The sequence below is a fragment of the Perna viridis genome, chromosome 5, assembly GCF_037379345.1.
Source record: "Perna viridis isolate PV_CMFRI_1.1 ecotype Kerala chromosome 5, ASM3737934v1, whole genome shotgun sequence".
NCBI classification, from domain to species: Eukaryota; Metazoa; Mollusca; class Bivalvia; order Mytilida; family Mytilidae; genus Perna; species Perna viridis.
The window spans coordinates 51,415,796-51,437,255 of record NC_142449.1 but is presented as its reverse complement, the minus strand read 5'-3'; the positions used below and the strand labels follow the sequence as shown (position 1 = coordinate 51,437,255).

At 38.2% G+C, this 21,460-nt stretch overlaps 28 non-coding genes across 28 annotated transcripts; all 28 read left to right on the top strand.

Annotated features, from left to right (window-relative positions):
* The first annotated feature begins 325 nt into the window (after nucleotides 1–325).
* LOC148618312 (5S ribosomal RNA) lies at nucleotides 326–444 on the top strand. Its single transcript, XR_015923031.1, has one exon. It is a non-coding gene; the product is annotated as a 5S ribosomal RNA (ribosomal RNA).
* Nucleotides 445–1,096: 652 nt separating this feature from the next.
* LOC148618311 (5S ribosomal RNA) lies at nucleotides 1,097–1,215 on the top strand. Its single transcript, XR_015923030.1, has one exon. It is a non-coding gene; the product is annotated as a 5S ribosomal RNA (ribosomal RNA).
* A 652-nt stretch (nucleotides 1,216–1,867) lies between these two features.
* LOC148618310 (5S ribosomal RNA) lies at nucleotides 1,868–1,986 on the top strand. The gene has a single exon (XR_015923029.1). It is a non-coding gene; the product is annotated as a 5S ribosomal RNA (ribosomal RNA).
* A 652-nt stretch (nucleotides 1,987–2,638) lies between these two features.
* Nucleotides 2,639–2,757, top strand: LOC148618309 (5S ribosomal RNA). The gene has a single exon (XR_015923028.1). It is a non-coding gene; the product is annotated as a 5S ribosomal RNA (ribosomal RNA).
* Nucleotides 2,758–3,409: 652 nt separating this feature from the next.
* Nucleotides 3,410–3,528, top strand: LOC148618308 (5S ribosomal RNA). Its single transcript, XR_015923027.1, has one exon. It is a non-coding gene; the product is annotated as a 5S ribosomal RNA (ribosomal RNA).
* A 652-nt stretch (nucleotides 3,529–4,180) lies between these two features.
* LOC148618307 (5S ribosomal RNA) lies at nucleotides 4,181–4,299 on the top strand. The gene has a single exon (XR_015923026.1). It is a non-coding gene; the product is annotated as a 5S ribosomal RNA (ribosomal RNA).
* A 652-nt stretch (nucleotides 4,300–4,951) lies between these two features.
* On the top strand, nucleotides 4,952–5,070 carry LOC148618306 (5S ribosomal RNA). The gene has a single exon (XR_015923025.1). It is a non-coding gene; the product is annotated as a 5S ribosomal RNA (ribosomal RNA).
* Nucleotides 5,071–5,722: 652 nt separating this feature from the next.
* On the top strand, nucleotides 5,723–5,841 carry LOC148618305 (5S ribosomal RNA). The gene has a single exon (XR_015923024.1). It is a non-coding gene; the product is annotated as a 5S ribosomal RNA (ribosomal RNA).
* Nucleotides 5,842–6,493: 652 nt separating this feature from the next.
* On the top strand, nucleotides 6,494–6,612 carry LOC148618304 (5S ribosomal RNA). The gene has a single exon (XR_015923022.1). It is a non-coding gene; the product is annotated as a 5S ribosomal RNA (ribosomal RNA).
* Nucleotides 6,613–7,264: 652 nt separating this feature from the next.
* LOC148618303 (5S ribosomal RNA) lies at nucleotides 7,265–7,383 on the top strand. The gene has a single exon (XR_015923021.1). It is a non-coding gene; the product is annotated as a 5S ribosomal RNA (ribosomal RNA).
* A 652-nt stretch (nucleotides 7,384–8,035) lies between these two features.
* On the top strand, nucleotides 8,036–8,154 carry LOC148618302 (5S ribosomal RNA). The gene has a single exon (XR_015923020.1). It is a non-coding gene; the product is annotated as a 5S ribosomal RNA (ribosomal RNA).
* Nucleotides 8,155–8,806: 652 nt separating this feature from the next.
* LOC148618301 (5S ribosomal RNA) lies at nucleotides 8,807–8,925 on the top strand. Its single transcript, XR_015923019.1, has one exon. It is a non-coding gene; the product is annotated as a 5S ribosomal RNA (ribosomal RNA).
* A 652-nt stretch (nucleotides 8,926–9,577) lies between these two features.
* On the top strand, nucleotides 9,578–9,696 carry LOC148618300 (5S ribosomal RNA). Its single transcript, XR_015923018.1, has one exon. It is a non-coding gene; the product is annotated as a 5S ribosomal RNA (ribosomal RNA).
* A 652-nt stretch (nucleotides 9,697–10,348) lies between these two features.
* On the top strand, nucleotides 10,349–10,467 carry LOC148618299 (5S ribosomal RNA). Its single transcript, XR_015923017.1, has one exon. It is a non-coding gene; the product is annotated as a 5S ribosomal RNA (ribosomal RNA).
* Nucleotides 10,468–11,119: 652 nt separating this feature from the next.
* Nucleotides 11,120–11,238, top strand: LOC148618298 (5S ribosomal RNA). The gene has a single exon (XR_015923016.1). It is a non-coding gene; the product is annotated as a 5S ribosomal RNA (ribosomal RNA).
* Nucleotides 11,239–11,890: 652 nt separating this feature from the next.
* LOC148618297 (5S ribosomal RNA) lies at nucleotides 11,891–12,009 on the top strand. Its single transcript, XR_015923015.1, has one exon. It is a non-coding gene; the product is annotated as a 5S ribosomal RNA (ribosomal RNA).
* A 652-nt stretch (nucleotides 12,010–12,661) lies between these two features.
* On the top strand, nucleotides 12,662–12,780 carry LOC148618296 (5S ribosomal RNA). The gene has a single exon (XR_015923014.1). It is a non-coding gene; the product is annotated as a 5S ribosomal RNA (ribosomal RNA).
* Nucleotides 12,781–13,432: 652 nt separating this feature from the next.
* On the top strand, nucleotides 13,433–13,551 carry LOC148618295 (5S ribosomal RNA). Its single transcript, XR_015923013.1, has one exon. It is a non-coding gene; the product is annotated as a 5S ribosomal RNA (ribosomal RNA).
* A 651-nt stretch (nucleotides 13,552–14,202) lies between these two features.
* LOC148618294 (5S ribosomal RNA) lies at nucleotides 14,203–14,321 on the top strand. Its single transcript, XR_015923011.1, has one exon. It is a non-coding gene; the product is annotated as a 5S ribosomal RNA (ribosomal RNA).
* Nucleotides 14,322–14,973: 652 nt separating this feature from the next.
* Nucleotides 14,974–15,092, top strand: LOC148618293 (5S ribosomal RNA). The gene has a single exon (XR_015923010.1). It is a non-coding gene; the product is annotated as a 5S ribosomal RNA (ribosomal RNA).
* A 651-nt stretch (nucleotides 15,093–15,743) lies between these two features.
* LOC148618292 (5S ribosomal RNA) lies at nucleotides 15,744–15,862 on the top strand. Its single transcript, XR_015923009.1, has one exon. It is a non-coding gene; the product is annotated as a 5S ribosomal RNA (ribosomal RNA).
* A 651-nt stretch (nucleotides 15,863–16,513) lies between these two features.
* LOC148618291 (5S ribosomal RNA) lies at nucleotides 16,514–16,632 on the top strand. The gene has a single exon (XR_015923008.1). It is a non-coding gene; the product is annotated as a 5S ribosomal RNA (ribosomal RNA).
* A 651-nt stretch (nucleotides 16,633–17,283) lies between these two features.
* On the top strand, nucleotides 17,284–17,402 carry LOC148618290 (5S ribosomal RNA). The gene has a single exon (XR_015923007.1). It is a non-coding gene; the product is annotated as a 5S ribosomal RNA (ribosomal RNA).
* A 651-nt stretch (nucleotides 17,403–18,053) lies between these two features.
* LOC148618289 (5S ribosomal RNA) lies at nucleotides 18,054–18,172 on the top strand. The gene has a single exon (XR_015923005.1). It is a non-coding gene; the product is annotated as a 5S ribosomal RNA (ribosomal RNA).
* A 651-nt stretch (nucleotides 18,173–18,823) lies between these two features.
* On the top strand, nucleotides 18,824–18,942 carry LOC148618288 (5S ribosomal RNA). Its single transcript, XR_015923004.1, has one exon. It is a non-coding gene; the product is annotated as a 5S ribosomal RNA (ribosomal RNA).
* Nucleotides 18,943–19,593: 651 nt separating this feature from the next.
* Nucleotides 19,594–19,712, top strand: LOC148618287 (5S ribosomal RNA). The gene has a single exon (XR_015923003.1). It is a non-coding gene; the product is annotated as a 5S ribosomal RNA (ribosomal RNA).
* Nucleotides 19,713–20,363: 651 nt separating this feature from the next.
* On the top strand, nucleotides 20,364–20,482 carry LOC148618286 (5S ribosomal RNA). Its single transcript, XR_015923002.1, has one exon. It is a non-coding gene; the product is annotated as a 5S ribosomal RNA (ribosomal RNA).
* Nucleotides 20,483–21,134: 652 nt separating this feature from the next.
* LOC148618285 (5S ribosomal RNA) lies at nucleotides 21,135–21,253 on the top strand. The gene has a single exon (XR_015923001.1). It is a non-coding gene; the product is annotated as a 5S ribosomal RNA (ribosomal RNA).
* Nucleotides 21,254–21,460: the final 207 nt, after the last annotated feature.

Sequence of the window (21,460 nt, the reverse complement as noted above, 5' to 3'; positions counted from 1 at the left end):
CGCGTGCACGGACTTTTCGTGCTACAACTGAGACAAATTGACACGATTGAGCGCTGTCAAAAAAAAGGAGGGGGCAGGGCTGGGGCGTCTGCTTGTGGATCTGTGGTGAGTTTGATATTTAAATTGAATGTTAGTCTCTGAAATTTATTTAATAATATTTTTTCTTTTGTATCAATTTTATTTTAGAAGTAATTGTATTTTCTTTATGTCACTTTATTTAGAGAGCGGGGCGAATTCTTCAGCCAAGCCTACATAAAATGTTTTGTTTTTCTATATGTCTTAAGGAACTAGAATCTTTATATAGCAAATTTTCACATCATTTAGTGTCTACGACCATATCACGCTGAAAGCACCGGTTCTCGTCCGATCACCGAAGTTAAGCAGCGTCGAGTCCGGTTAGTACTTGGATGGGTGACCGCCTGGGAATACCGGATGCCGTAGACATTTCTTTTTATTTCTGGCCATTTTTTAAAAAAATCACAAAAATGACACAGAAAATGGAATACGAGTTTTCGTTCGTTTTATTAGAACGTGCATTTTTATGTATAGTCATAATTGAAAAGCAGGAAAAGGCGTTAAAAGTATAACATAGCGGGGGCGTATATTGGACTACAAGGCTCCCATATTGTCATTGTGACTTTGACGTCGCATGGCGACAGTCAGACGAAAGGGAGGCAGGGTTTGAAGCCGCCGGTGAGTAAAATTTGTCCTGTCATTTTGCAAAGTTTGAAGCAATTACATTTTCCATTTTACAATTCATTTTAAAATTAGCGCGTGCACGGACTTTTCGTGCTACAACTGAGACAAATTGACACGATTGAGCGCTGTCAAAAAAAAGGAGGGGGCAGGGCTGGGGCGTCTGCTTGTGGATCTGTGGTGAGTTTGATATTTAAATTGAATGTTAGTCTCTGAAATTTATTTAATAATATTTTTTCTTTTGTATCAATTTTATTTTAGAAGTAATTGTATTTTCTTTATGTCACTTTATTTAGAGAGCGGGGCGAATTCTTCAGCCAAGCCTACATAAAATGTTTTGTTTTTCTATATGTCTTAAGGAACTAGAATCTTTATATAGCAAATTTTCACATCATTTAGTGTCTACGACCATATCACGCTGAAAGCACCGGTTCTCGTCCGATCACCGAAGTTAAGCAGCGTCGAGTCCGGTTAGTACTTGGATGGGTGACCGCCTGGGAATACCGGATGCCGTAGACATTTCTTTTTATTTCTGGCCATTTTTTAAAAAAATCACAAAAATGACACAGAAAATGGAATACGAGTTTTCGTTCGTTTTATTAGAACGTGCATTTTTATGTATAGTCATAATTGAAAAGCAGGAAAAGGCGTTAAAAGTATAACATAGCGGGGGCGTATATTGGACTACAAGGCTCCCATATTGTCATTGTGACTTTGACGTCGCATGGCGACAGTCAGACGAAAGGGAGGCAGGGTTTGAAGCCGCCGGTGAGTAAAATTTGTCCTGTCATTTTGCAAAGTTTGAAGCAATTACATTTTCCATTTTACAATTCATTTTAAAATTAGCGCGTGCACGGACTTTTCGTGCTACAACTGAGACAAATTGACACGATTGAGCGCTGTCAAAAAAAAGGAGGGGGCAGGGCTGGGGCGTCTGCTTGTGGATCTGTGGTGAGTTTGATATTTAAATTGAATGTTAGTCTCTGAAATTTATTTAATAATATTTTTTCTTTTGTATCAATTTTATTTTAGAAGTAATTGTATTTTCTTTATGTCACTTTATTTAGAGAGCGGGGCGAATTCTTCAGCCAAGCCTACATAAAATGTTTTGTTTTTCTATATGTCTTAAGGAACTAGAATCTTTATATAGCAAATTTTCACATCATTTAGTGTCTACGACCATATCACGCTGAAAGCACCGGTTCTCGTCCGATCACCGAAGTTAAGCAGCGTCGAGTCCGGTTAGTACTTGGATGGGTGACCGCCTGGGAATACCGGATGCCGTAGACATTTCTTTTTATTTCTGGCCATTTTTTAAAAAAATCACAAAAATGACACAGAAAATGGAATACGAGTTTTCGTTCGTTTTATTAGAACGTGCATTTTTATGTATAGTCATAATTGAAAAGCAGGAAAAGGCGTTAAAAGTATAACATAGCGGGGGCGTATATTGGACTACAAGGCTCCCATATTGTCATTGTGACTTTGACGTCGCATGGCGACAGTCAGACGAAAGGGAGGCAGGGTTTGAAGCCGCCGGTGAGTAAAATTTGTCCTGTCATTTTGCAAAGTTTGAAGCAATTACATTTTCCATTTTACAATTCATTTTAAAATTAGCGCGTGCACGGACTTTTCGTGCTACAACTGAGACAAATTGACACGATTGAGCGCTGTCAAAAAAAAGGAGGGGGCAGGGCTGGGGCGTCTGCTTGTGGATCTGTGGTGAGTTTGATATTTAAATTGAATGTTAGTCTCTGAAATTTATTTAATAATATTTTTTCTTTTGTATCAATTTTATTTTAGAAGTAATTGTATTTTCTTTATGTCACTTTATTTAGAGAGCGGGGCGAATTCTTCAGCCAAGCCTACATAAAATGTTTTGTTTTTCTATATGTCTTAAGGAACTAGAATCTTTATATAGCAAATTTTCACATCATTTAGTGTCTACGACCATATCACGCTGAAAGCACCGGTTCTCGTCCGATCACCGAAGTTAAGCAGCGTCGAGTCCGGTTAGTACTTGGATGGGTGACCGCCTGGGAATACCGGATGCCGTAGACATTTCTTTTTATTTCTGGCCATTTTTTAAAAAAATCACAAAAATGACACAGAAAATGGAATACGAGTTTTCGTTCGTTTTATTAGAACGTGCATTTTTATGTATAGTCATAATTGAAAAGCAGGAAAAGGCGTTAAAAGTATAACATAGCGGGGGCGTATATTGGACTACAAGGCTCCCATATTGTCATTGTGACTTTGACGTCGCATGGCGACAGTCAGACGAAAGGGAGGCAGGGTTTGAAGCCGCCGGTGAGTAAAATTTGTCCTGTCATTTTGCAAAGTTTGAAGCAATTACATTTTCCATTTTACAATTCATTTTAAAATTAGCGCGTGCACGGACTTTTCGTGCTACAACTGAGACAAATTGACACGATTGAGCGCTGTCAAAAAAAAGGAGGGGGCAGGGCTGGGGCGTCTGCTTGTGGATCTGTGGTGAGTTTGATATTTAAATTGAATGTTAGTCTCTGAAATTTATTTAATAATATTTTTTCTTTTGTATCAATTTTATTTTAGAAGTAATTGTATTTTCTTTATGTCACTTTATTTAGAGAGCGGGGCGAATTCTTCAGCCAAGCCTACATAAAATGTTTTGTTTTTCTATATGTCTTAAGGAACTAGAATCTTTATATAGCAAATTTTCACATCATTTAGTGTCTACGACCATATCACGCTGAAAGCACCGGTTCTCGTCCGATCACCGAAGTTAAGCAGCGTCGAGTCCGGTTAGTACTTGGATGGGTGACCGCCTGGGAATACCGGATGCCGTAGACATTTCTTTTTATTTCTGGCCATTTTTTAAAAAAATCACAAAAATGACACAGAAAATGGAATACGAGTTTTCGTTCGTTTTATTAGAACGTGCATTTTTATGTATAGTCATAATTGAAAAGCAGGAAAAGGCGTTAAAAGTATAACATAGCGGGGGCGTATATTGGACTACAAGGCTCCCATATTGTCATTGTGACTTTGACGTCGCATGGCGACAGTCAGACGAAAGGGAGGCAGGGTTTGAAGCCGCCGGTGAGTAAAATTTGTCCTGTCATTTTGCAAAGTTTGAAGCAATTACATTTTCCATTTTACAATTCATTTTAAAATTAGCGCGTGCACGGACTTTTCGTGCTACAACTGAGACAAATTGACACGATTGAGCGCTGTCAAAAAAAAGGAGGGGGCAGGGCTGGGGCGTCTGCTTGTGGATCTGTGGTGAGTTTGATATTTAAATTGAATGTTAGTCTCTGAAATTTATTTAATAATATTTTTTCTTTTGTATCAATTTTATTTTAGAAGTAATTGTATTTTCTTTATGTCACTTTATTTAGAGAGCGGGGCGAATTCTTCAGCCAAGCCTACATAAAATGTTTTGTTTTTCTATATGTCTTAAGGAACTAGAATCTTTATATAGCAAATTTTCACATCATTTAGTGTCTACGACCATATCACGCTGAAAGCACCGGTTCTCGTCCGATCACCGAAGTTAAGCAGCGTCGAGTCCGGTTAGTACTTGGATGGGTGACCGCCTGGGAATACCGGATGCCGTAGACATTTCTTTTTATTTCTGGCCATTTTTTAAAAAAATCACAAAAATGACACAGAAAATGGAATACGAGTTTTCGTTCGTTTTATTAGAACGTGCATTTTTATGTATAGTCATAATTGAAAAGCAGGAAAAGGCGTTAAAAGTATAACATAGCGGGGGCGTATATTGGACTACAAGGCTCCCATATTGTCATTGTGACTTTGACGTCGCATGGCGACAGTCAGACGAAAGGGAGGCAGGGTTTGAAGCCGCCGGTGAGTAAAATTTGTCCTGTCATTTTGCAAAGTTTGAAGCAATTACATTTTCCATTTTACAATTCATTTTAAAATTAGCGCGTGCACGGACTTTTCGTGCTACAACTGAGACAAATTGACACGATTGAGCGCTGTCAAAAAAAAGGAGGGGGCAGGGCTGGGGCGTCTGCTTGTGGATCTGTGGTGAGTTTGATATTTAAATTGAATGTTAGTCTCTGAAATTTATTTAATAATATTTTTTCTTTTGTATCAATTTTATTTTAGAAGTAATTGTATTTTCTTTATGTCACTTTATTTAGAGAGCGGGGCGAATTCTTCAGCCAAGCCTACATAAAATGTTTTGTTTTTCTATATGTCTTAAGGAACTAGAATCTTTATATAGCAAATTTTCACATCATTTAGTGTCTACGACCATATCACGCTGAAAGCACCGGTTCTCGTCCGATCACCGAAGTTAAGCAGCGTCGAGTCCGGTTAGTACTTGGATGGGTGACCGCCTGGGAATACCGGATGCCGTAGACATTTCTTTTTATTTCTGGCCATTTTTTAAAAAAATCACAAAAATGACACAGAAAATGGAATACGAGTTTTCGTTCGTTTTATTAGAACGTGCATTTTTATGTATAGTCATAATTGAAAAGCAGGAAAAGGCGTTAAAAGTATAACATAGCGGGGGCGTATATTGGACTACAAGGCTCCCATATTGTCATTGTGACTTTGACGTCGCATGGCGACAGTCAGACGAAAGGGAGGCAGGGTTTGAAGCCGCCGGTGAGTAAAATTTGTCCTGTCATTTTGCAAAGTTTGAAGCAATTACATTTTCCATTTTACAATTCATTTTAAAATTAGCGCGTGCACGGACTTTTCGTGCTACAACTGAGACAAATTGACACGATTGAGCGCTGTCAAAAAAAAGGAGGGGGCAGGGCTGGGGCGTCTGCTTGTGGATCTGTGGTGAGTTTGATATTTAAATTGAATGTTAGTCTCTGAAATTTATTTAATAATATTTTTTCTTTTGTATCAATTTTATTTTAGAAGTAATTGTATTTTCTTTATGTCACTTTATTTAGAGAGCGGGGCGAATTCTTCAGCCAAGCCTACATAAAATGTTTTGTTTTTCTATATGTCTTAAGGAACTAGAATCTTTATATAGCAAATTTTCACATCATTTAGTGTCTACGACCATATCACGCTGAAAGCACCGGTTCTCGTCCGATCACCGAAGTTAAGCAGCGTCGAGTCCGGTTAGTACTTGGATGGGTGACCGCCTGGGAATACCGGATGCCGTAGACATTTCTTTTTATTTCTGGCCATTTTTTAAAAAAATCACAAAAATGACACAGAAAATGGAATACGAGTTTTCGTTCGTTTTATTAGAACGTGCATTTTTATGTATAGTCATAATTGAAAAGCAGGAAAAGGCGTTAAAAGTATAACATAGCGGGGGCGTATATTGGACTACAAGGCTCCCATATTGTCATTGTGACTTTGACGTCGCATGGCGACAGTCAGACGAAAGGGAGGCAGGGTTTGAAGCCGCCGGTGAGTAAAATTTGTCCTGTCATTTTGCAAAGTTTGAAGCAATTACATTTTCCATTTTACAATTCATTTTAAAATTAGCGCGTGCACGGACTTTTCGTGCTACAACTGAGACAAATTGACACGATTGAGCGCTGTCAAAAAAAAGGAGGGGGCAGGGCTGGGGCGTCTGCTTGTGGATCTGTGGTGAGTTTGATATTTAAATTGAATGTTAGTCTCTGAAATTTATTTAATAATATTTTTTCTTTTGTATCAATTTTATTTTAGAAGTAATTGTATTTTCTTTATGTCACTTTATTTAGAGAGCGGGGCGAATTCTTCAGCCAAGCCTACATAAAATGTTTTGTTTTTCTATATGTCTTAAGGAACTAGAATCTTTATATAGCAAATTTTCACATCATTTAGTGTCTACGACCATATCACGCTGAAAGCACCGGTTCTCGTCCGATCACCGAAGTTAAGCAGCGTCGAGTCCGGTTAGTACTTGGATGGGTGACCGCCTGGGAATACCGGATGCCGTAGACATTTCTTTTTATTTCTGGCCATTTTTTAAAAAAATCACAAAAATGACACAGAAAATGGAATACGAGTTTTCGTTCGTTTTATTAGAACGTGCATTTTTATGTATAGTCATAATTGAAAAGCAGGAAAAGGCGTTAAAAGTATAACATAGCGGGGGCGTATATTGGACTACAAGGCTCCCATATTGTCATTGTGACTTTGACGTCGCATGGCGACAGTCAGACGAAAGGGAGGCAGGGTTTGAAGCCGCCGGTGAGTAAAATTTGTCCTGTCATTTTGCAAAGTTTGAAGCAATTACATTTTCCATTTTACAATTCATTTTAAAATTAGCGCGTGCACGGACTTTTCGTGCTACAACTGAGACAAATTGACACGATTGAGCGCTGTCAAAAAAAAGGAGGGGGCAGGGCTGGGGCGTCTGCTTGTGGATCTGTGGTGAGTTTGATATTTAAATTGAATGTTAGTCTCTGAAATTTATTTAATAATATTTTTTCTTTTGTATCAATTTTATTTTAGAAGTAATTGTATTTTCTTTATGTCACTTTATTTAGAGAGCGGGGCGAATTCTTCAGCCAAGCCTACATAAAATGTTTTGTTTTTCTATATGTCTTAAGGAACTAGAATCTTTATATAGCAAATTTTCACATCATTTAGTGTCTACGACCATATCACGCTGAAAGCACCGGTTCTCGTCCGATCACCGAAGTTAAGCAGCGTCGAGTCCGGTTAGTACTTGGATGGGTGACCGCCTGGGAATACCGGATGCCGTAGACATTTCTTTTTATTTCTGGCCATTTTTTAAAAAAATCACAAAAATGACACAGAAAATGGAATACGAGTTTTCGTTCGTTTTATTAGAACGTGCATTTTTATGTATAGTCATAATTGAAAAGCAGGAAAAGGCGTTAAAAGTATAACATAGCGGGGGCGTATATTGGACTACAAGGCTCCCATATTGTCATTGTGACTTTGACGTCGCATGGCGACAGTCAGACGAAAGGGAGGCAGGGTTTGAAGCCGCCGGTGAGTAAAATTTGTCCTGTCATTTTGCAAAGTTTGAAGCAATTACATTTTCCATTTTACAATTCATTTTAAAATTAGCGCGTGCACGGACTTTTCGTGCTACAACTGAGACAAATTGACACGATTGAGCGCTGTCAAAAAAAAGGAGGGGGCAGGGCTGGGGCGTCTGCTTGTGGATCTGTGGTGAGTTTGATATTTAAATTGAATGTTAGTCTCTGAAATTTATTTAATAATATTTTTTCTTTTGTATCAATTTTATTTTAGAAGTAATTGTATTTTCTTTATGTCACTTTATTTAGAGAGCGGGGCGAATTCTTCAGCCAAGCCTACATAAAATGTTTTGTTTTTCTATATGTCTTAAGGAACTAGAATCTTTATATAGCAAATTTTCACATCATTTAGTGTCTACGACCATATCACGCTGAAAGCACCGGTTCTCGTCCGATCACCGAAGTTAAGCAGCGTCGAGTCCGGTTAGTACTTGGATGGGTGACCGCCTGGGAATACCGGATGCCGTAGACATTTCTTTTTATTTCTGGCCATTTTTTAAAAAACTCACAAAAATGACACAGAAAATGGAATACGAGTTTTCGTTCGTTTTATTAGAACGTGCATTTTTATGTATAGTCATAATTGAAAAGCAGGAAAAGGCGTTAAAAGTATAACATAGCGGGGGCGTATATTGGACTACAAGGCTCCCATATTGTCATTGTGACTTTGACGTCGCATGGCGACAGTCAGACGAAAGGGAGGCAGGGTTTGAAGCCGCCGGTGAGTAAAATTTGTCCTGTCATTTTGCAAAGTTTGAAGCAATTACATTTTCCATTTTACAATTCATTTTAAAATTAGCGCGTGCACGGACTTTTCGTGCTACAACTGAGACAAATTGACACGATTGAGCGCTGTCAAAAAAAAGGAGGGGGCAGGGCTGGGGCGTCTGCTTGTGGATCTGTGGTGAGTTTGATATTTAAATTGAATGTTAGTCTCTGAAATTTATTTAATAATATTTTTTCTTTTGTATCAATTTTATTTTAGAAGTAATTGTATTTTCTTTATGTCACTTTATTTAGAGAGCGGGGCGAATTCTTCAGCCAAGCCTACATAAAATGTTTTGTTTTTCTATATGTCTTAAGGAACTAGAATCTTTATATAGCAAATTTTCACATCATTTAGTGTCTACGACCATATCACGCTGAAAGCACCGGTTCTCGTCCGATCACCGAAGTTAAGCAGCGTCGAGTCCGGTTAGTACTTGGATGGGTGACCGCCTGGGAATACCGGATGCCGTAGACATTTCTTTTTATTTCTGGCCATTTTTTAAAAAAATCACAAAAATGACACAGAAAATGGAATACGAGTTTTCGTTCGTTTTATTAGAACGTGCATTTTTATGTATAGTCATAATTGAAAAGCAGGAAAAGGCGTTAAAAGTATAACATAGCGGGGGCGTATATTGGACTACAAGGCTCCCATATTGTCATTGTGACTTTGACGTCGCATGGCGACAGTCAGACGAAAGGGAGGCAGGGTTTGAAGCCGCCGGTGAGTAAAATTTGTCCTGTCATTTTGCAAAGTTTGAAGCAATTACATTTTCCATTTTACAATTCATTTTAAAATTAGCGCGTGCACGGACTTTTCGTGCTACAACTGAGACAAATTGACACGATTGAGCGCTGTCAAAAAAAAGGAGGGGGCAGGGCTGGGGCGTCTGCTTGTGGATCTGTGGTGAGTTTGATATTTAAATTGAATGTTAGTCTCTGAAATTTATTTAATAATATTTTTTCTTTTGTATCAATTTTATTTTAGAAGTAATTGTATTTTCTTTATGTCACTTTATTTAGAGAGCGGGGCGAATTCTTCAGCCAAGCCTACATAAAATGTTTTGTTTTTCTATATGTCTTAAGGAACTAGAATCTTTATATAGCAAATTTTCACATCATTTAGTGTCTACGACCATATCACGCTGAAAGCACCGGTTCTCGTCCGATCACCGAAGTTAAGCAGCGTCGAGTCCGGTTAGTACTTGGATGGGTGACCGCCTGGGAATACCGGATGCCGTAGACATTTCTTTTTATTTCTGGCCATTTTTTAAAAAAATCACAAAAATGACACAGAAAATGGAATACGAGTTTTCGTTCGTTTTATTAGAACGTGCATTTTTATGTATAGTCATAATTGAAAAGCAGGAAAAGGCGTTAAAAGTATAACATAGCGGGGGCGTATATTGGACTACAAGGCTCCCATATTGTCATTGTGACTTTGACGTCGCATGGCGACAGTCAGACGAAAGGGAGGCAGGGTTTGAAGCCGCCGGTGAGTAAAATTTGTCCTGTCATTTTGCAAAGTTTGAAGCAATTACATTTTCCATTTTACAATTCATTTTAAAATTAGCGCGTGCACGGACTTTTCGTGCTACAACTGAGACAAATTGACACGATTGAGCGCTGTCAAAAAAAAGGAGGGGGCAGGGCTGGGGCGTCTGCTTGTGGATCTGTGGTGAGTTTGATATTTAAATTGAATGTTAGTCTCTGAAATTTATTTAATAATATTTTTTCTTTTGTATCAATTTTATTTTAGAAGTAATTGTATTTTCTTTATGTCACTTTATTTAGAGAGCGGGGCGAATTCTTCAGCCAAGCCTACATAAAATGTTTTGTTTTTCTATATGTCTTAAGGAACTAGAATCTTTATATAGCAAATTTTCACATCATTTAGTGTCTACGACCATATCACGCTGAAAGCACCGGTTCTCGTCCGATCACCGAAGTTAAGCAGCGTCGAGTCCGGTTAGTACTTGGATGGGTGACCGCCTGGGAATACCGGATGCCGTAGACATTTCTTTTTATTTCTGGCCATTTTTTAAAAAAATCACAAAAATGACACAGAAAATGGAATACGAGTTTTCGTTCGTTTTATTAGAACGTGCATTTTTATGTATAGTCATAATTGAAAAGCAGGAAAAGGCGTTAAAAGTATAACATAGCGGGGGCGTATATTGGACTACAAGGCTCCCATATTGTCATTGTGACTTTGACGTCGCATGGCGACAGTCAGACGAAAGGGAGGCAGGGTTTGAAGCCGCCGGTGAGTAAAATTTGTCCTGTCATTTTGCAAAGTTTGAAGCAATTACATTTTCCATTTTACAATTCATTTTAAAATTAGCGCGTGCACGGACTTTTCGTGCTACAACTGAGACAAATTGACACGATTGAGCGCTGTCAAAAAAAAGGAGGGGGCAGGGCTGGGGCGTCTGCTTGTGGATCTGTGGTGAGTTTGATATTTAAATTGAATGTTAGTCTCTGAAATTTATTTAATAATATTTTTTCTTTTGTATCAATTTTATTTTAGAAGTAATTGTATTTTCTTTATGTCACTTTATTTAGAGAGCGGGGCGAATTCTTCAGCCAAGCCTACATAAAATGTTTTGTTTTTCTATATGTCTTAAGGAACTAGAATCTTTATATAGCAAATTTTCACATCATTTAGTGTCTACGACCATATCACGCTGAAAGCACCGGTTCTCGTCCGATCACCGAAGTTAAGCAGCGTCGAGTCCGGTTAGTACTTGGATGGGTGACCGCCTGGGAATACCGGATGCCGTAGACATTTCTTTTTATTTCTGGCCATTTTTTAAAAAAATCACAAAAATGACACAGAAAATGGAATACGAGTTTTCGTTCGTTTTATTAGAACGTGCATTTTTATGTATAGTCATAATTGAAAAGCAGGAAAAGGCGTTAAAAGTATAACATAGCGGGGGCGTATATTGGACTACAAGGCTCCCATATTGTCATTGTGACTTTGACGTCGCATGGCGACAGTCAGACGAAAGGGAGGCAGGGTTTGAAGCCGCCGGTGAGTAAAATTTGTCCTGTCATTTTGCAAAGTTTGAAGCAATTACATTTTCCATTTTACAATTCATTTTAAAATTAGCGCGTGCACGGACTTTTCGTGCTACAACTGAGACAAATTGACACGATTGAGCGCTGTCAAAAAAAAGGAGGGGGCAGGGCTGGGGCGTCTGCTTGTGGATCTGTGGTGAGTTTGATATTTAAATTGAATGTTAGTCTCTGAAATTTATTTAATAATATTTTTTCTTTTGTATCAATTTTATTTTAGAAGTAATTGTATTTTCTTTATGTCACTTTATTTAGAGAGCGGGGCGAATTCTTCAGCCAAGCCTACATAAAATGTTTTGTTTTTCTATATGTCTTAAGGAACTAGAATCTTTATATAGCAAATTTTCACATCATTTAGTGTCTACGACCATATCACGCTGAAAGCACCGGTTCTCGTCCGATCACCGAAGTTAAGCAGCGTCGAGTCCGGTTAGTACTTGGATGGGTGACCGCCTGGGAATACCGGATGCCGTAGACATTTCTTTTTATTTCTGGCCATTTTTTAAAAAAATCACAAAAATGACACAGAAAATGGAATACGAGTTTTCGTTCGTTTTATTAGAACGTGCATTTTTATGTATAGTCATAATTGAAAAGCAGGAAAAGGCGTTAAAAGTATAACATAGCGGGGGCGTATATTGGACTACAAGGCTCCCATATTGTCATTGTGACTTTGACGTCGCATGGCGACAGTCAGACGAAAGGGAGGCAGGGTTTGAAGCCGCCGGTGAGTAAAATTTGTCCTGTCATTTTGCAAAGTTTGAAGCAATTACATTTTCCATTTTACAATTCATTTTAAAATTAGCGCGTGCACGGACTTTTCGTGCTACAACTGAGACAAATTGACACGATTGAGCGCTGTCAAAAAAAAGGAGGGGGCAGGGCTGGGGCGTCTGCTTGTGGATCTGTGGTGAGTTTGATATTTAAATTGAATGTTAGTCTCTGAAATTTATTTAATAATATTTTTTCTTTTGTATCAATTTTATTTTAGAAGTAATTGTATTTTCTTTATGTCACTTTATTTAGAGAGCGGGGCGAATTCTTCAGCCAAGCCTACATAAAATGTTTTGTTTTTCTATATGTCTTAAGGAACTAGAATCTTTATATAGCAAATTTTCACATCATTTAGTGTCTACGACCATATCACGCTGAAAGCACCGGTTCTCGTCCGATCACCGAAGTTAAGCAGCGTCGAGTCCGGTTAGTACTTGGATGGGTGACCGCCTGGGAATACCGGATGCCGTAGACATTTCTTTTTATTTCTGGCCATTTTTTAAAAAAATCACAAAAATGACACAGAAAATGGAATACGAGTTTTCGTTCGTTTTATTAGAACGTGCATTTTTATGTATAGTCATAATTGAAAAGCAGGAAAAGGCGTTAAAAGTATAACATAGCGGGGGCGTATATTGGACTACAAGGCTCCCATATTGTCATTGTGACTTTGACGTCGCATGGCGACAGTCAGACGAAAGGGAGGCAGGGTTTGAAGCCGCCGGTGAGTAAAATTTGTCCTGTCATTTTGCAAAGTTTGAAGCAATTACATTTTCCATTTTACAATTCATTTTAAAATTAGCGCGTGCACGGACTTTTCGTGCTACAACTGAGACAAATTGACACGATTGAGCGCTGTCAAAAAAAAGGAGGGGGCAGGGCTGGGGCGTCTGCTTGTGGATCTGTGGTGAGTTTGATATTTAAATTGAATGTTAGTCTCTGAAATTTATTTAATAATATTTTTTCTTTTGTATCAATTTTATTTTAGAAGTAATTGTATTTTCTTTATGTCACTTTATTTAGAGAGCGGGGCGAATTCTTCAGCCAAGCCTACATAAAATGTTTTGTTTTTCTATATGTCTTAAGGAACTAGAATCTTTATATAGCAAATTTTCACATCATTTAGTGTCTACGACCATATCACGCTGAAAGCACCGGTTCTCGTCCGATCACCGAAGTTAAGCAGCGTCGAGTCCGGTTAGTACTTGGATGGGTGACCGCCTGGGAATACCGGATGCCGTAGACATTTCTTTTTATTTCTGGCCATTTTTTAAAAAAATCACAAAAATGACACAGAAAATGGAATACGAGTTTTCGTTCGTTTTATTAGAACGTGCATTTTTATGTATAGTCATAATTGAAAAGCAGGAAAAGGCGTTAAAAGTATAACATAGCGGGGGGTATATTGGACTACAAGGCTCCCATATTGTCATTGTGACTTTGACGTCGCATGGCGACAGTCAGACGAAAGGGAGGCAGGGTTTGAAGCCGCCGGTGAGTAAAATTTGTCCTGTCATTTTGCAAAGTTTGAAGCAATTACATTTTCCATTTTACAATTCATTTTAAAATTAGCGCGTGCACGGACTTTTCGTGCTACAACTGAGACAAATTGACACGATTGAGCGCTGTCAAAAAAAAGGAGGGGGCAGGGCTGGGGCGTCTGCTTGTGGATCTGTGGTGAGTTTGATATTTAAATTGAATGTTAGTCTCTGAAATTTATTTAATAATATTTTTTCTTTTGTATCAATTTTATTTTAGAAGTAATTGTATTTTCTTTATGTCACTTTATTTAGAGAGCGGGGCGAATTCTTCAGCCAAGCCTACATAAAATGTTTTGTTTTTCTATATGTCTTAAGGAACTAGAATCTTTATATAGCAAATTTTCACATCATTTAGTGTCTACGACCATATCACGCTGAAAGCACCGGTTCTCGTCCGATCACCGAAGTTAAGCAGCGTCGAGTCCGGTTAGTACTTGGATGGGTGACCGCCTGGGAATACCGGATGCCGTAGACATTTCTTTTTATTTCTGGCCATTTTTTAAAAAAATCACAAAAATGACACAGAAAATGGAATACGAGTTTTCGTTCGTTTTATTAGAACGTGCATTTTTATGTATAGTCATAATTGAAAAGCAGGAAAAGGCGTTAAAAGTATAACATAGCGGGGGCGTATATTGGACTACAAGGCTCCCATATTGTCATTGTGACTTTGACGTCGCATGGCGACAGTCAGACGAAAGGGAGGCAGGGTTTGAAGCCGCCGGTGAGTAAAATTTGTCCTGTCATTTTGCAAAGTTTGAAGCAATTACATTTTCCATTTTACAATTCATTTTAAAATTAGCGCGTGCACGGACTTTTCGTGCTACAACTGAGACAAATTGACACGATTGAGCGCTGTCAAAAAAAAGGAGGGGGCAGGGCTGGGGCGTCTGCTTGTGGATCTGTGGTGAGTTTGATATTTAAATTGAATGTTAGTCTCTGAAATTTATTTAATAATATTTTTTCTTTTGTATCAATTTTATTTTAGAAGTAATTGTATTTTCTTTATGTCACTTTATTTAGAGAGCGGGGCGAATTCTTCAGCCAAGCCTACATAAAATGTTTTGTTTTTCTATATGTCTTAAGGAACTAGAATCTTTATATAGCAAATTTTCACATCATTTAGTGTCTACGACCATATCACGCTGAAAGCACCGGTTCTCGTCCGATCACCGAAGTTAAGCAGCGTCGAGTCCGGTTAGTACTTGGATGGGTGACCGCCTGGGAATACCGGATGCCGTAGACATTTCTTTTTATTTCTGGCCATTTTTTAAAAAAATCACAAAAATGACACAGAAAATGGAATACGAGTTTTCGTTCGTTTTATTAGAACGTGCATTTTTATGTATAGTCATAATTGAAAAGCAGGAAAAGGCGTTAAAAGTATAACATAGCGGGGGGTATATTGGACTACAAGGCTCCCATATTGTCATTGTGACTTTGACGTCGCATGGCGACAGTCAGACGAAAGGGAGGCAGGGTTTGAAGCCGCCGGTGAGTAAAATTTGTCCTGTCATTTTGCAAAGTTTGAAGCAATTACATTTTCCATTTTACAATTCATTTTAAAATTAGCGCGTGCACGGACTTTTCGTGCTACAACTGAGACAAATTGACACGATTGAGCGCTGTCAAAAAAAAGGAGGGGGCAGGGCTGGGGCGTCTGCTTGTGGATCTGTGGTGAGTTTGATATTTAAATTGAATGTTAGTCTCTGAAATTTATTTAATAATATTTTTTCTTTTGTATCAATTTTATTTTAGAAGTAATTGTATTTTCTTTATGTCACTTTATTTAGAGAGCGGGGCGAATTCTTCAGCCAAGCCTACATAAAATGTTTTGTTTTTCTATATGTCTTAAGGAACTAGAATCTTTATATAGCAAATTTTCACATCATTTAGTGTCTACGACCATATCACGCTGAAAGCACCGGTTCTCGTCCGATCACCGAAGTTAAGCAGCGTCGAGTCCGGTTAGTACTTGGATGGGTGACCGCCTGGGAATACCGGATGCCGTAGACATTTCTTTTTATTTCTGGCCATTTTTTAAAAAAATCACAAAAATGACACAGAAAATGGAATACGAGTTTTCGTTCGTTTTATTAGAACGTGCATTTTTATGTATAGTCATAATTGAAAAGCAGGAAAAGGCGTTAAAAGTATAACATAGCGGGGGGTATATTGGACTACAAGGCTCCCATATTGTCATTGTGACTTTGACGTCGCATGGCGACAGTCAGACGAAAGGGAGGCAGGGTTTGAAGCCGCCGGTGAGTAAAATTTGTCCTGTCATTTTGCAAAGTTTGAAGCAATTACATTTTCCATTTTACAATTCATTTTAAAATTAGCGCGTGCACGGACTTTTCGTGCTACAACTGAGACAAATTGACACGATTGAGCGCTGTCAAAAAAAAGGAGGGGGCAGGGCTGGGGCGTCTGCTTGTGGATCTGTGGTGAGTTTGATATTTAAATTGAATGTTAGTCTCTGAAATTTATTTAATAATATTTTTTCTTTTGTATCAATTTTATTTTAGAAGTAATTGTATTTTCTTTATGTCACTTTATTTAGAGAGCGGGGCGAATTCTTCAGCCAAGCCTACATAAAATGTTTTGTTTTTCTATATGTCTTAAGGAACTAGAATCTTTATATAGCAAATTTTCACATCATTTAGTGTCTACGACCATATCACGCTGAAAGCACCGGTTCTCGTCCGATCACCGAAGTTAAGCAGCGTCGAGTCCGGTTAGTACTTGGATGGGTGACCGCCTGGGAATACCGGATGCCGTAGACATTTCTTTTTATTTCTGGCCATTTTTTAAAAAAATCACAAAAATGACACAGAAAATGGAATACGAGTTTTCGTTCGTTTTATTAGAACGTGCATTTTTATGTATAGTCATAATTGAAAAGCAGGAAAAGGCGTTAAAAGTATAACATAGCGGGGGGTATATTGGACTACAAGGCTCCCATATTGTCATTGTGACTTTGACGTCGCATGGCGACAGTCAGACGAAAGGGAGGCAGGGTTTGAAGCCGCCGGTGAGTAAAATTTGTCCTGTCATTTTGCAAAGTTTGAAGCAATTACATTTTCCATTTTACAATTCATTTTAAAATTAGCGCGTGCACGGACTTTTCGTGCTACAACTGAGACAAATTGACACGATTGAGCGCTGTCAAAAAAAAGGAGGGGGCAGGGCTGGGGCGTCTGCTTGTGGATCTGTGGTGAGTTTGATATTTAAATTGAATGTTAGTCTCTGAAATTTATTTAATAATATTTTTTCTTTTGTATCAATTTTATTTTAGAAGTAATTGTATTTTCTTTATGTCACTTTATTTAGAGAGCGGGGCGAATTCTTCAGCCAAGCCTACATAAAATGTTTTGTTTTTCTATATGTCTTAAGGAACTAGAATCTTTATATAGCAAATTTTCACATCATTTAGTGTCTACGACCATATCACGCTGAAAGCACCGGTTCTCGTCCGATCACCGAAGTTAAGCAGCGTCGAGTCCGGTTAGTACTTGGATGGGTGACCGCCTGGGAATACCGGATGCCGTAGACATTTCTTTTTATTTCTGGCCATTTTTTAAAAAAATCACAAAAATGACACAGAAAATGGAATACGAGTTTTCGTTCGTTTTATTAGAACGTGCATTTTTATGTATAGTCATAATTGAAAAGCAGGAAAAGGCGTTAAAAGTATAACATAGCGGGGGGTATATTGGACTACAAGGCTCCCATATTGTCATTGTGACTTTGACGTCGCATGGCGACAGTCAGACGAAAGGGAGGCAGGGTTTGAAGCCGCCGGTGAGTAAAATTTGTCCTGTCATTTTGCAAAGTTTGAAGCAATTACATTTTCCATTTTACAATTCATTTTAAAATTAGCGCGTGCACGGACTTTTCGTGCTACAACTGAGACAAATTGACACGATTGAGCGCTGTCAAAAAAAAGGAGGGGGCAGGGCTGGGGCGTCTGCTTGTGGATCTGTGGTGAGTTTGATATTTAAATTGAATGTTAGTCTCTGAAATTTATTTAATAATATTTTTTCTTTTGTATCAATTTTATTTTAGAAGTAATTGTATTTTCTTTATGTCACTTTATTTAGAGAGCGGGGCGAATTCTTCAGCCAAGCCTACATAAAATGTTTTGTTTTTCTATATGTCTTAAGGAACTAGAATCTTTATATAGCAAATTTTCACATCATTTAGTGTCTACGACCATATCACGCTGAAAGCACCGGTTCTCGTCCGATCACCGAAGTTAAGCAGCGTCGAGTCCGGTTAGTACTTGGATGGGTGACCGCCTGGGAATACCGGATGCCGTAGACATTTCTTTTTATTTCTGGCCATTTTTTAAAAAAATCACAAAAATGACACAGAAAATGGAATACGAGTTTTCGTTCGTTTTATTAGAACGTGCATTTTTATGTATAGTCATAATTGAAAAGCAGGAAAAGGCGTTAAAAGTATAACATAGCGGGGGGTATATTGGACTACAAGGCTCCCATATTGTCATTGTGACTTTGACGTCGCATGGCGACAGTCAGACGAAAGGGAGGCAGGGTTTGAAGCCGCCGGTGAGTAAAATTTGTCCTGTCATTTTGCAAAGTTTGAAGCAATTACATTTTCCATTTTACAATTCATTTTAAAATTAGCGCGTGCACGGACTTTTCGTGCTACAACTGAGACAAATTGACACGATTGAGCGCTGTCAAAAAAAAGGAGGGGGCAGGGCTGGGGCGTCTGCTTGTGGATCTGTGGTGAGTTTGATATTTAAATTGAATGTTAGTCTCTGAAATTTATTTAATAATATTTTTTCTTTTGTATCAATTTTATTTTAGAAGTAATTGTATTTTCTTTATGTCACTTTATTTAGAGAGCGGGGCGAATTCTTCAGCCAAGCCTACATAAAATGTTTTGTTTTTCTATATGTCTTAAGGAACTAGAATCTTTATATAGCAAATTTTCACATCATTTAGTGTCTACGACCATATCACGCTGAAAGCACCGGTTCTCGTCCGATCACCGAAGTTAAGCAGCGTCGAGTCCGGTTAGTACTTGGATGGGTGACCGCCTGGGAATACCGGATGCCGTAGACATTTCTTTTTATTTCTGGCCATTTTTTAAAAAAATCACAAAAATGACACAGAAAATGGAATACGAGTTTTCGTTCGTTTTATTAGAACGTGCATTTTTATGTATAGTCATAATTGAAAAGCAGGAAAAGGCGTTAAAAGTATAACATAGCGGGGGGTATATTGGACTACAAGGCTCCCATATTGTCATTGTGACTTTGACGTCGCATGGCGACAGTCAGACGAAAGGGAGGCAGGGTTTGAAGCCGCCGGTGAGTAAAATTTGTCCTGTCATTTTGCAAAGTTTGAAGCAATTACATTTTCCATTTTACAATTCATTTTAAAATTAGCGCGTGCACGGACTTTTCGTGCTACAACTGAGACAAATTGACACGATTGAGCGCTGTCAAAAAAAAGGAGGGGGCAGGGCTGGGGCGTCTGCTTGTGGATCTGTGGTGAGTTTGATATTTAAATTGAATGTTAGTCTCTGAAATTTATTTAATAATATTTTTTCTTTTGTATCAATTTTATTTTAGAAGTAATTGTATTTTCTTTATGTCACTTTATTTAGAGAGCGGGGCGAATTCTTCAGCCAAGCCTACATAAAATGTTTTGTTTTTCTATATGTCTTAAGGAACTAGAATCTTTATATAGCAAATTTTCACATCATTTAGTGTCTACGACCATATCACGCTGAAAGCACCGGTTCTCGTCCGATCACCGAAGTTAAGCAGCGTCGAGTCCGGTTAGTACTTGGATGGGTGACCGCCTGGGAATACCGGATGCCGTAGACATTTCTTTTTATTTCTGGCCATTTTTTAAAAAAATCACAAAAATGACACAGAAAATGGAATACGAGTTTTCGTTCGTTTTATTAGAACGTGCATTTTTATGTATAGTCATAATTGAAAAGCAGGAAAAGGCGTTAAAAGTATAACATAGCGGGGGGTATATTGGACTACAAGGCTCCCATATTGTCATTGTGACTTTGACGTCGCATGGCGACAGTCAGACGAAAGGGAGGCAGGGTTTGAAGCCGCCGGTGAGTAAAATTTGTCCTGTCATTTTGCAAAGTTTGAAGCAATTACATTTTCCATTTTACAATTCATTTTAAAATTAGCGCGTGCACGGACTTTTCGTGCTACAACTGAGACAAATTGACACGATTGAGCGCTGTCAAAAAAAAGGAGGGGGCAGGGCTGGGGCGTCTGCTTGTGGATCTGTGGTGAGTTTGATATTTAAATTGAATGTTAGTCTCTGAAATTTATTTAATAATATTTTTTCTTTTGTATCAATTTTATTTTAGAAGTAATTGTATTTTCTTTATGTCACTTTATTTAGAGAGCGGGGCGAATTCTTCAGCCAAGCCTACATAAAATGTTTTGTTTTTCTATATGTCTTAAGGAACTAGAATCTTTATATAGCAAATTTTCACATCATTTAGTGTCTACGACCATATCACGCTGAAAGCACCGGTTCTCGTCCGATCACCGAAGTTAAGCAGCGTCGAGTCCGGTTAGTACTTGGATGGGTGACCGCCTGGGAATACCGGATGCCGTAGACATTTCTTTTTATTTCTGGCCATTTTTTAAAAAAATCACAAAAATGACACAGAAAATGGAATACGAGTTTTCGTTCGTTTTATTAGAACGTGCATTTTTATGTATAGTCATAATTGAAAAGCAGGAAAAGGCGTTAAAAGTATAACATAGCGGGGGCGTATATTGGACTACAAGGCTCCCATATTGTCATTGTGACTTTGACGTCGCATGGCGACAGTCAGACGAAAGGGAGGCAGGGTTTGAAGCCGCCGGTGAGTAAAATTTGTCCTGTCATTTTGCAAAGTTTGAAGCAATTACATTTTCCATTTTACAATTCATTTTAAAATTAGCGCGTGCACGGACTTTTCGTGCTACAACTGAGACAAATTGACACGATTGAGCGCTGTCAAAAAAAAGGAGGGGGCAGGGCTGGGGCGTCTGCTTGTGGATCTGTGGTGAGTTTGATATTTAAATTGAATGTTAGTCTCTGAAATTTATTTAATAATATTTTTTCTTTTGTATCAATTTTATTTTAGAAGTAATTGTATTTTCTTTATGTCACTTTATTTAGAGAGCGGGGCGAATTCTTCAGCCAAGCCTACATAAAATGTTTTGTTTTTCTATATGTCTTAAGGAACTAGAATCTTTATATAGCAAATTTTCACATCATTTAGTGTCTACGACCATATCACGCTGAAAGCACCGGTTCTCGTCCGATCACCGAAGTTAAGCAGCGTCGAGTCCGGTTAGTACTTGGATGGGTGACCGCCTGGGAATACCGGATGCCGTAGACATTTCTTTTTATTTCTGGCCATTTTTTAAAAAAATCACAAAAATGACACAGAAAATGGAATACGAGTTTTCGTTCGTTTTATTAGAACGTGCATTTTTATGTATAGTCATAATTGAAAAGCAGGAAAAGGCGTTAAAAGTATAACATAGCGGGGGCGTATATTGGACTACAAGGCTCCCATATTGTCATTGTGACTTTGACGTCGCAT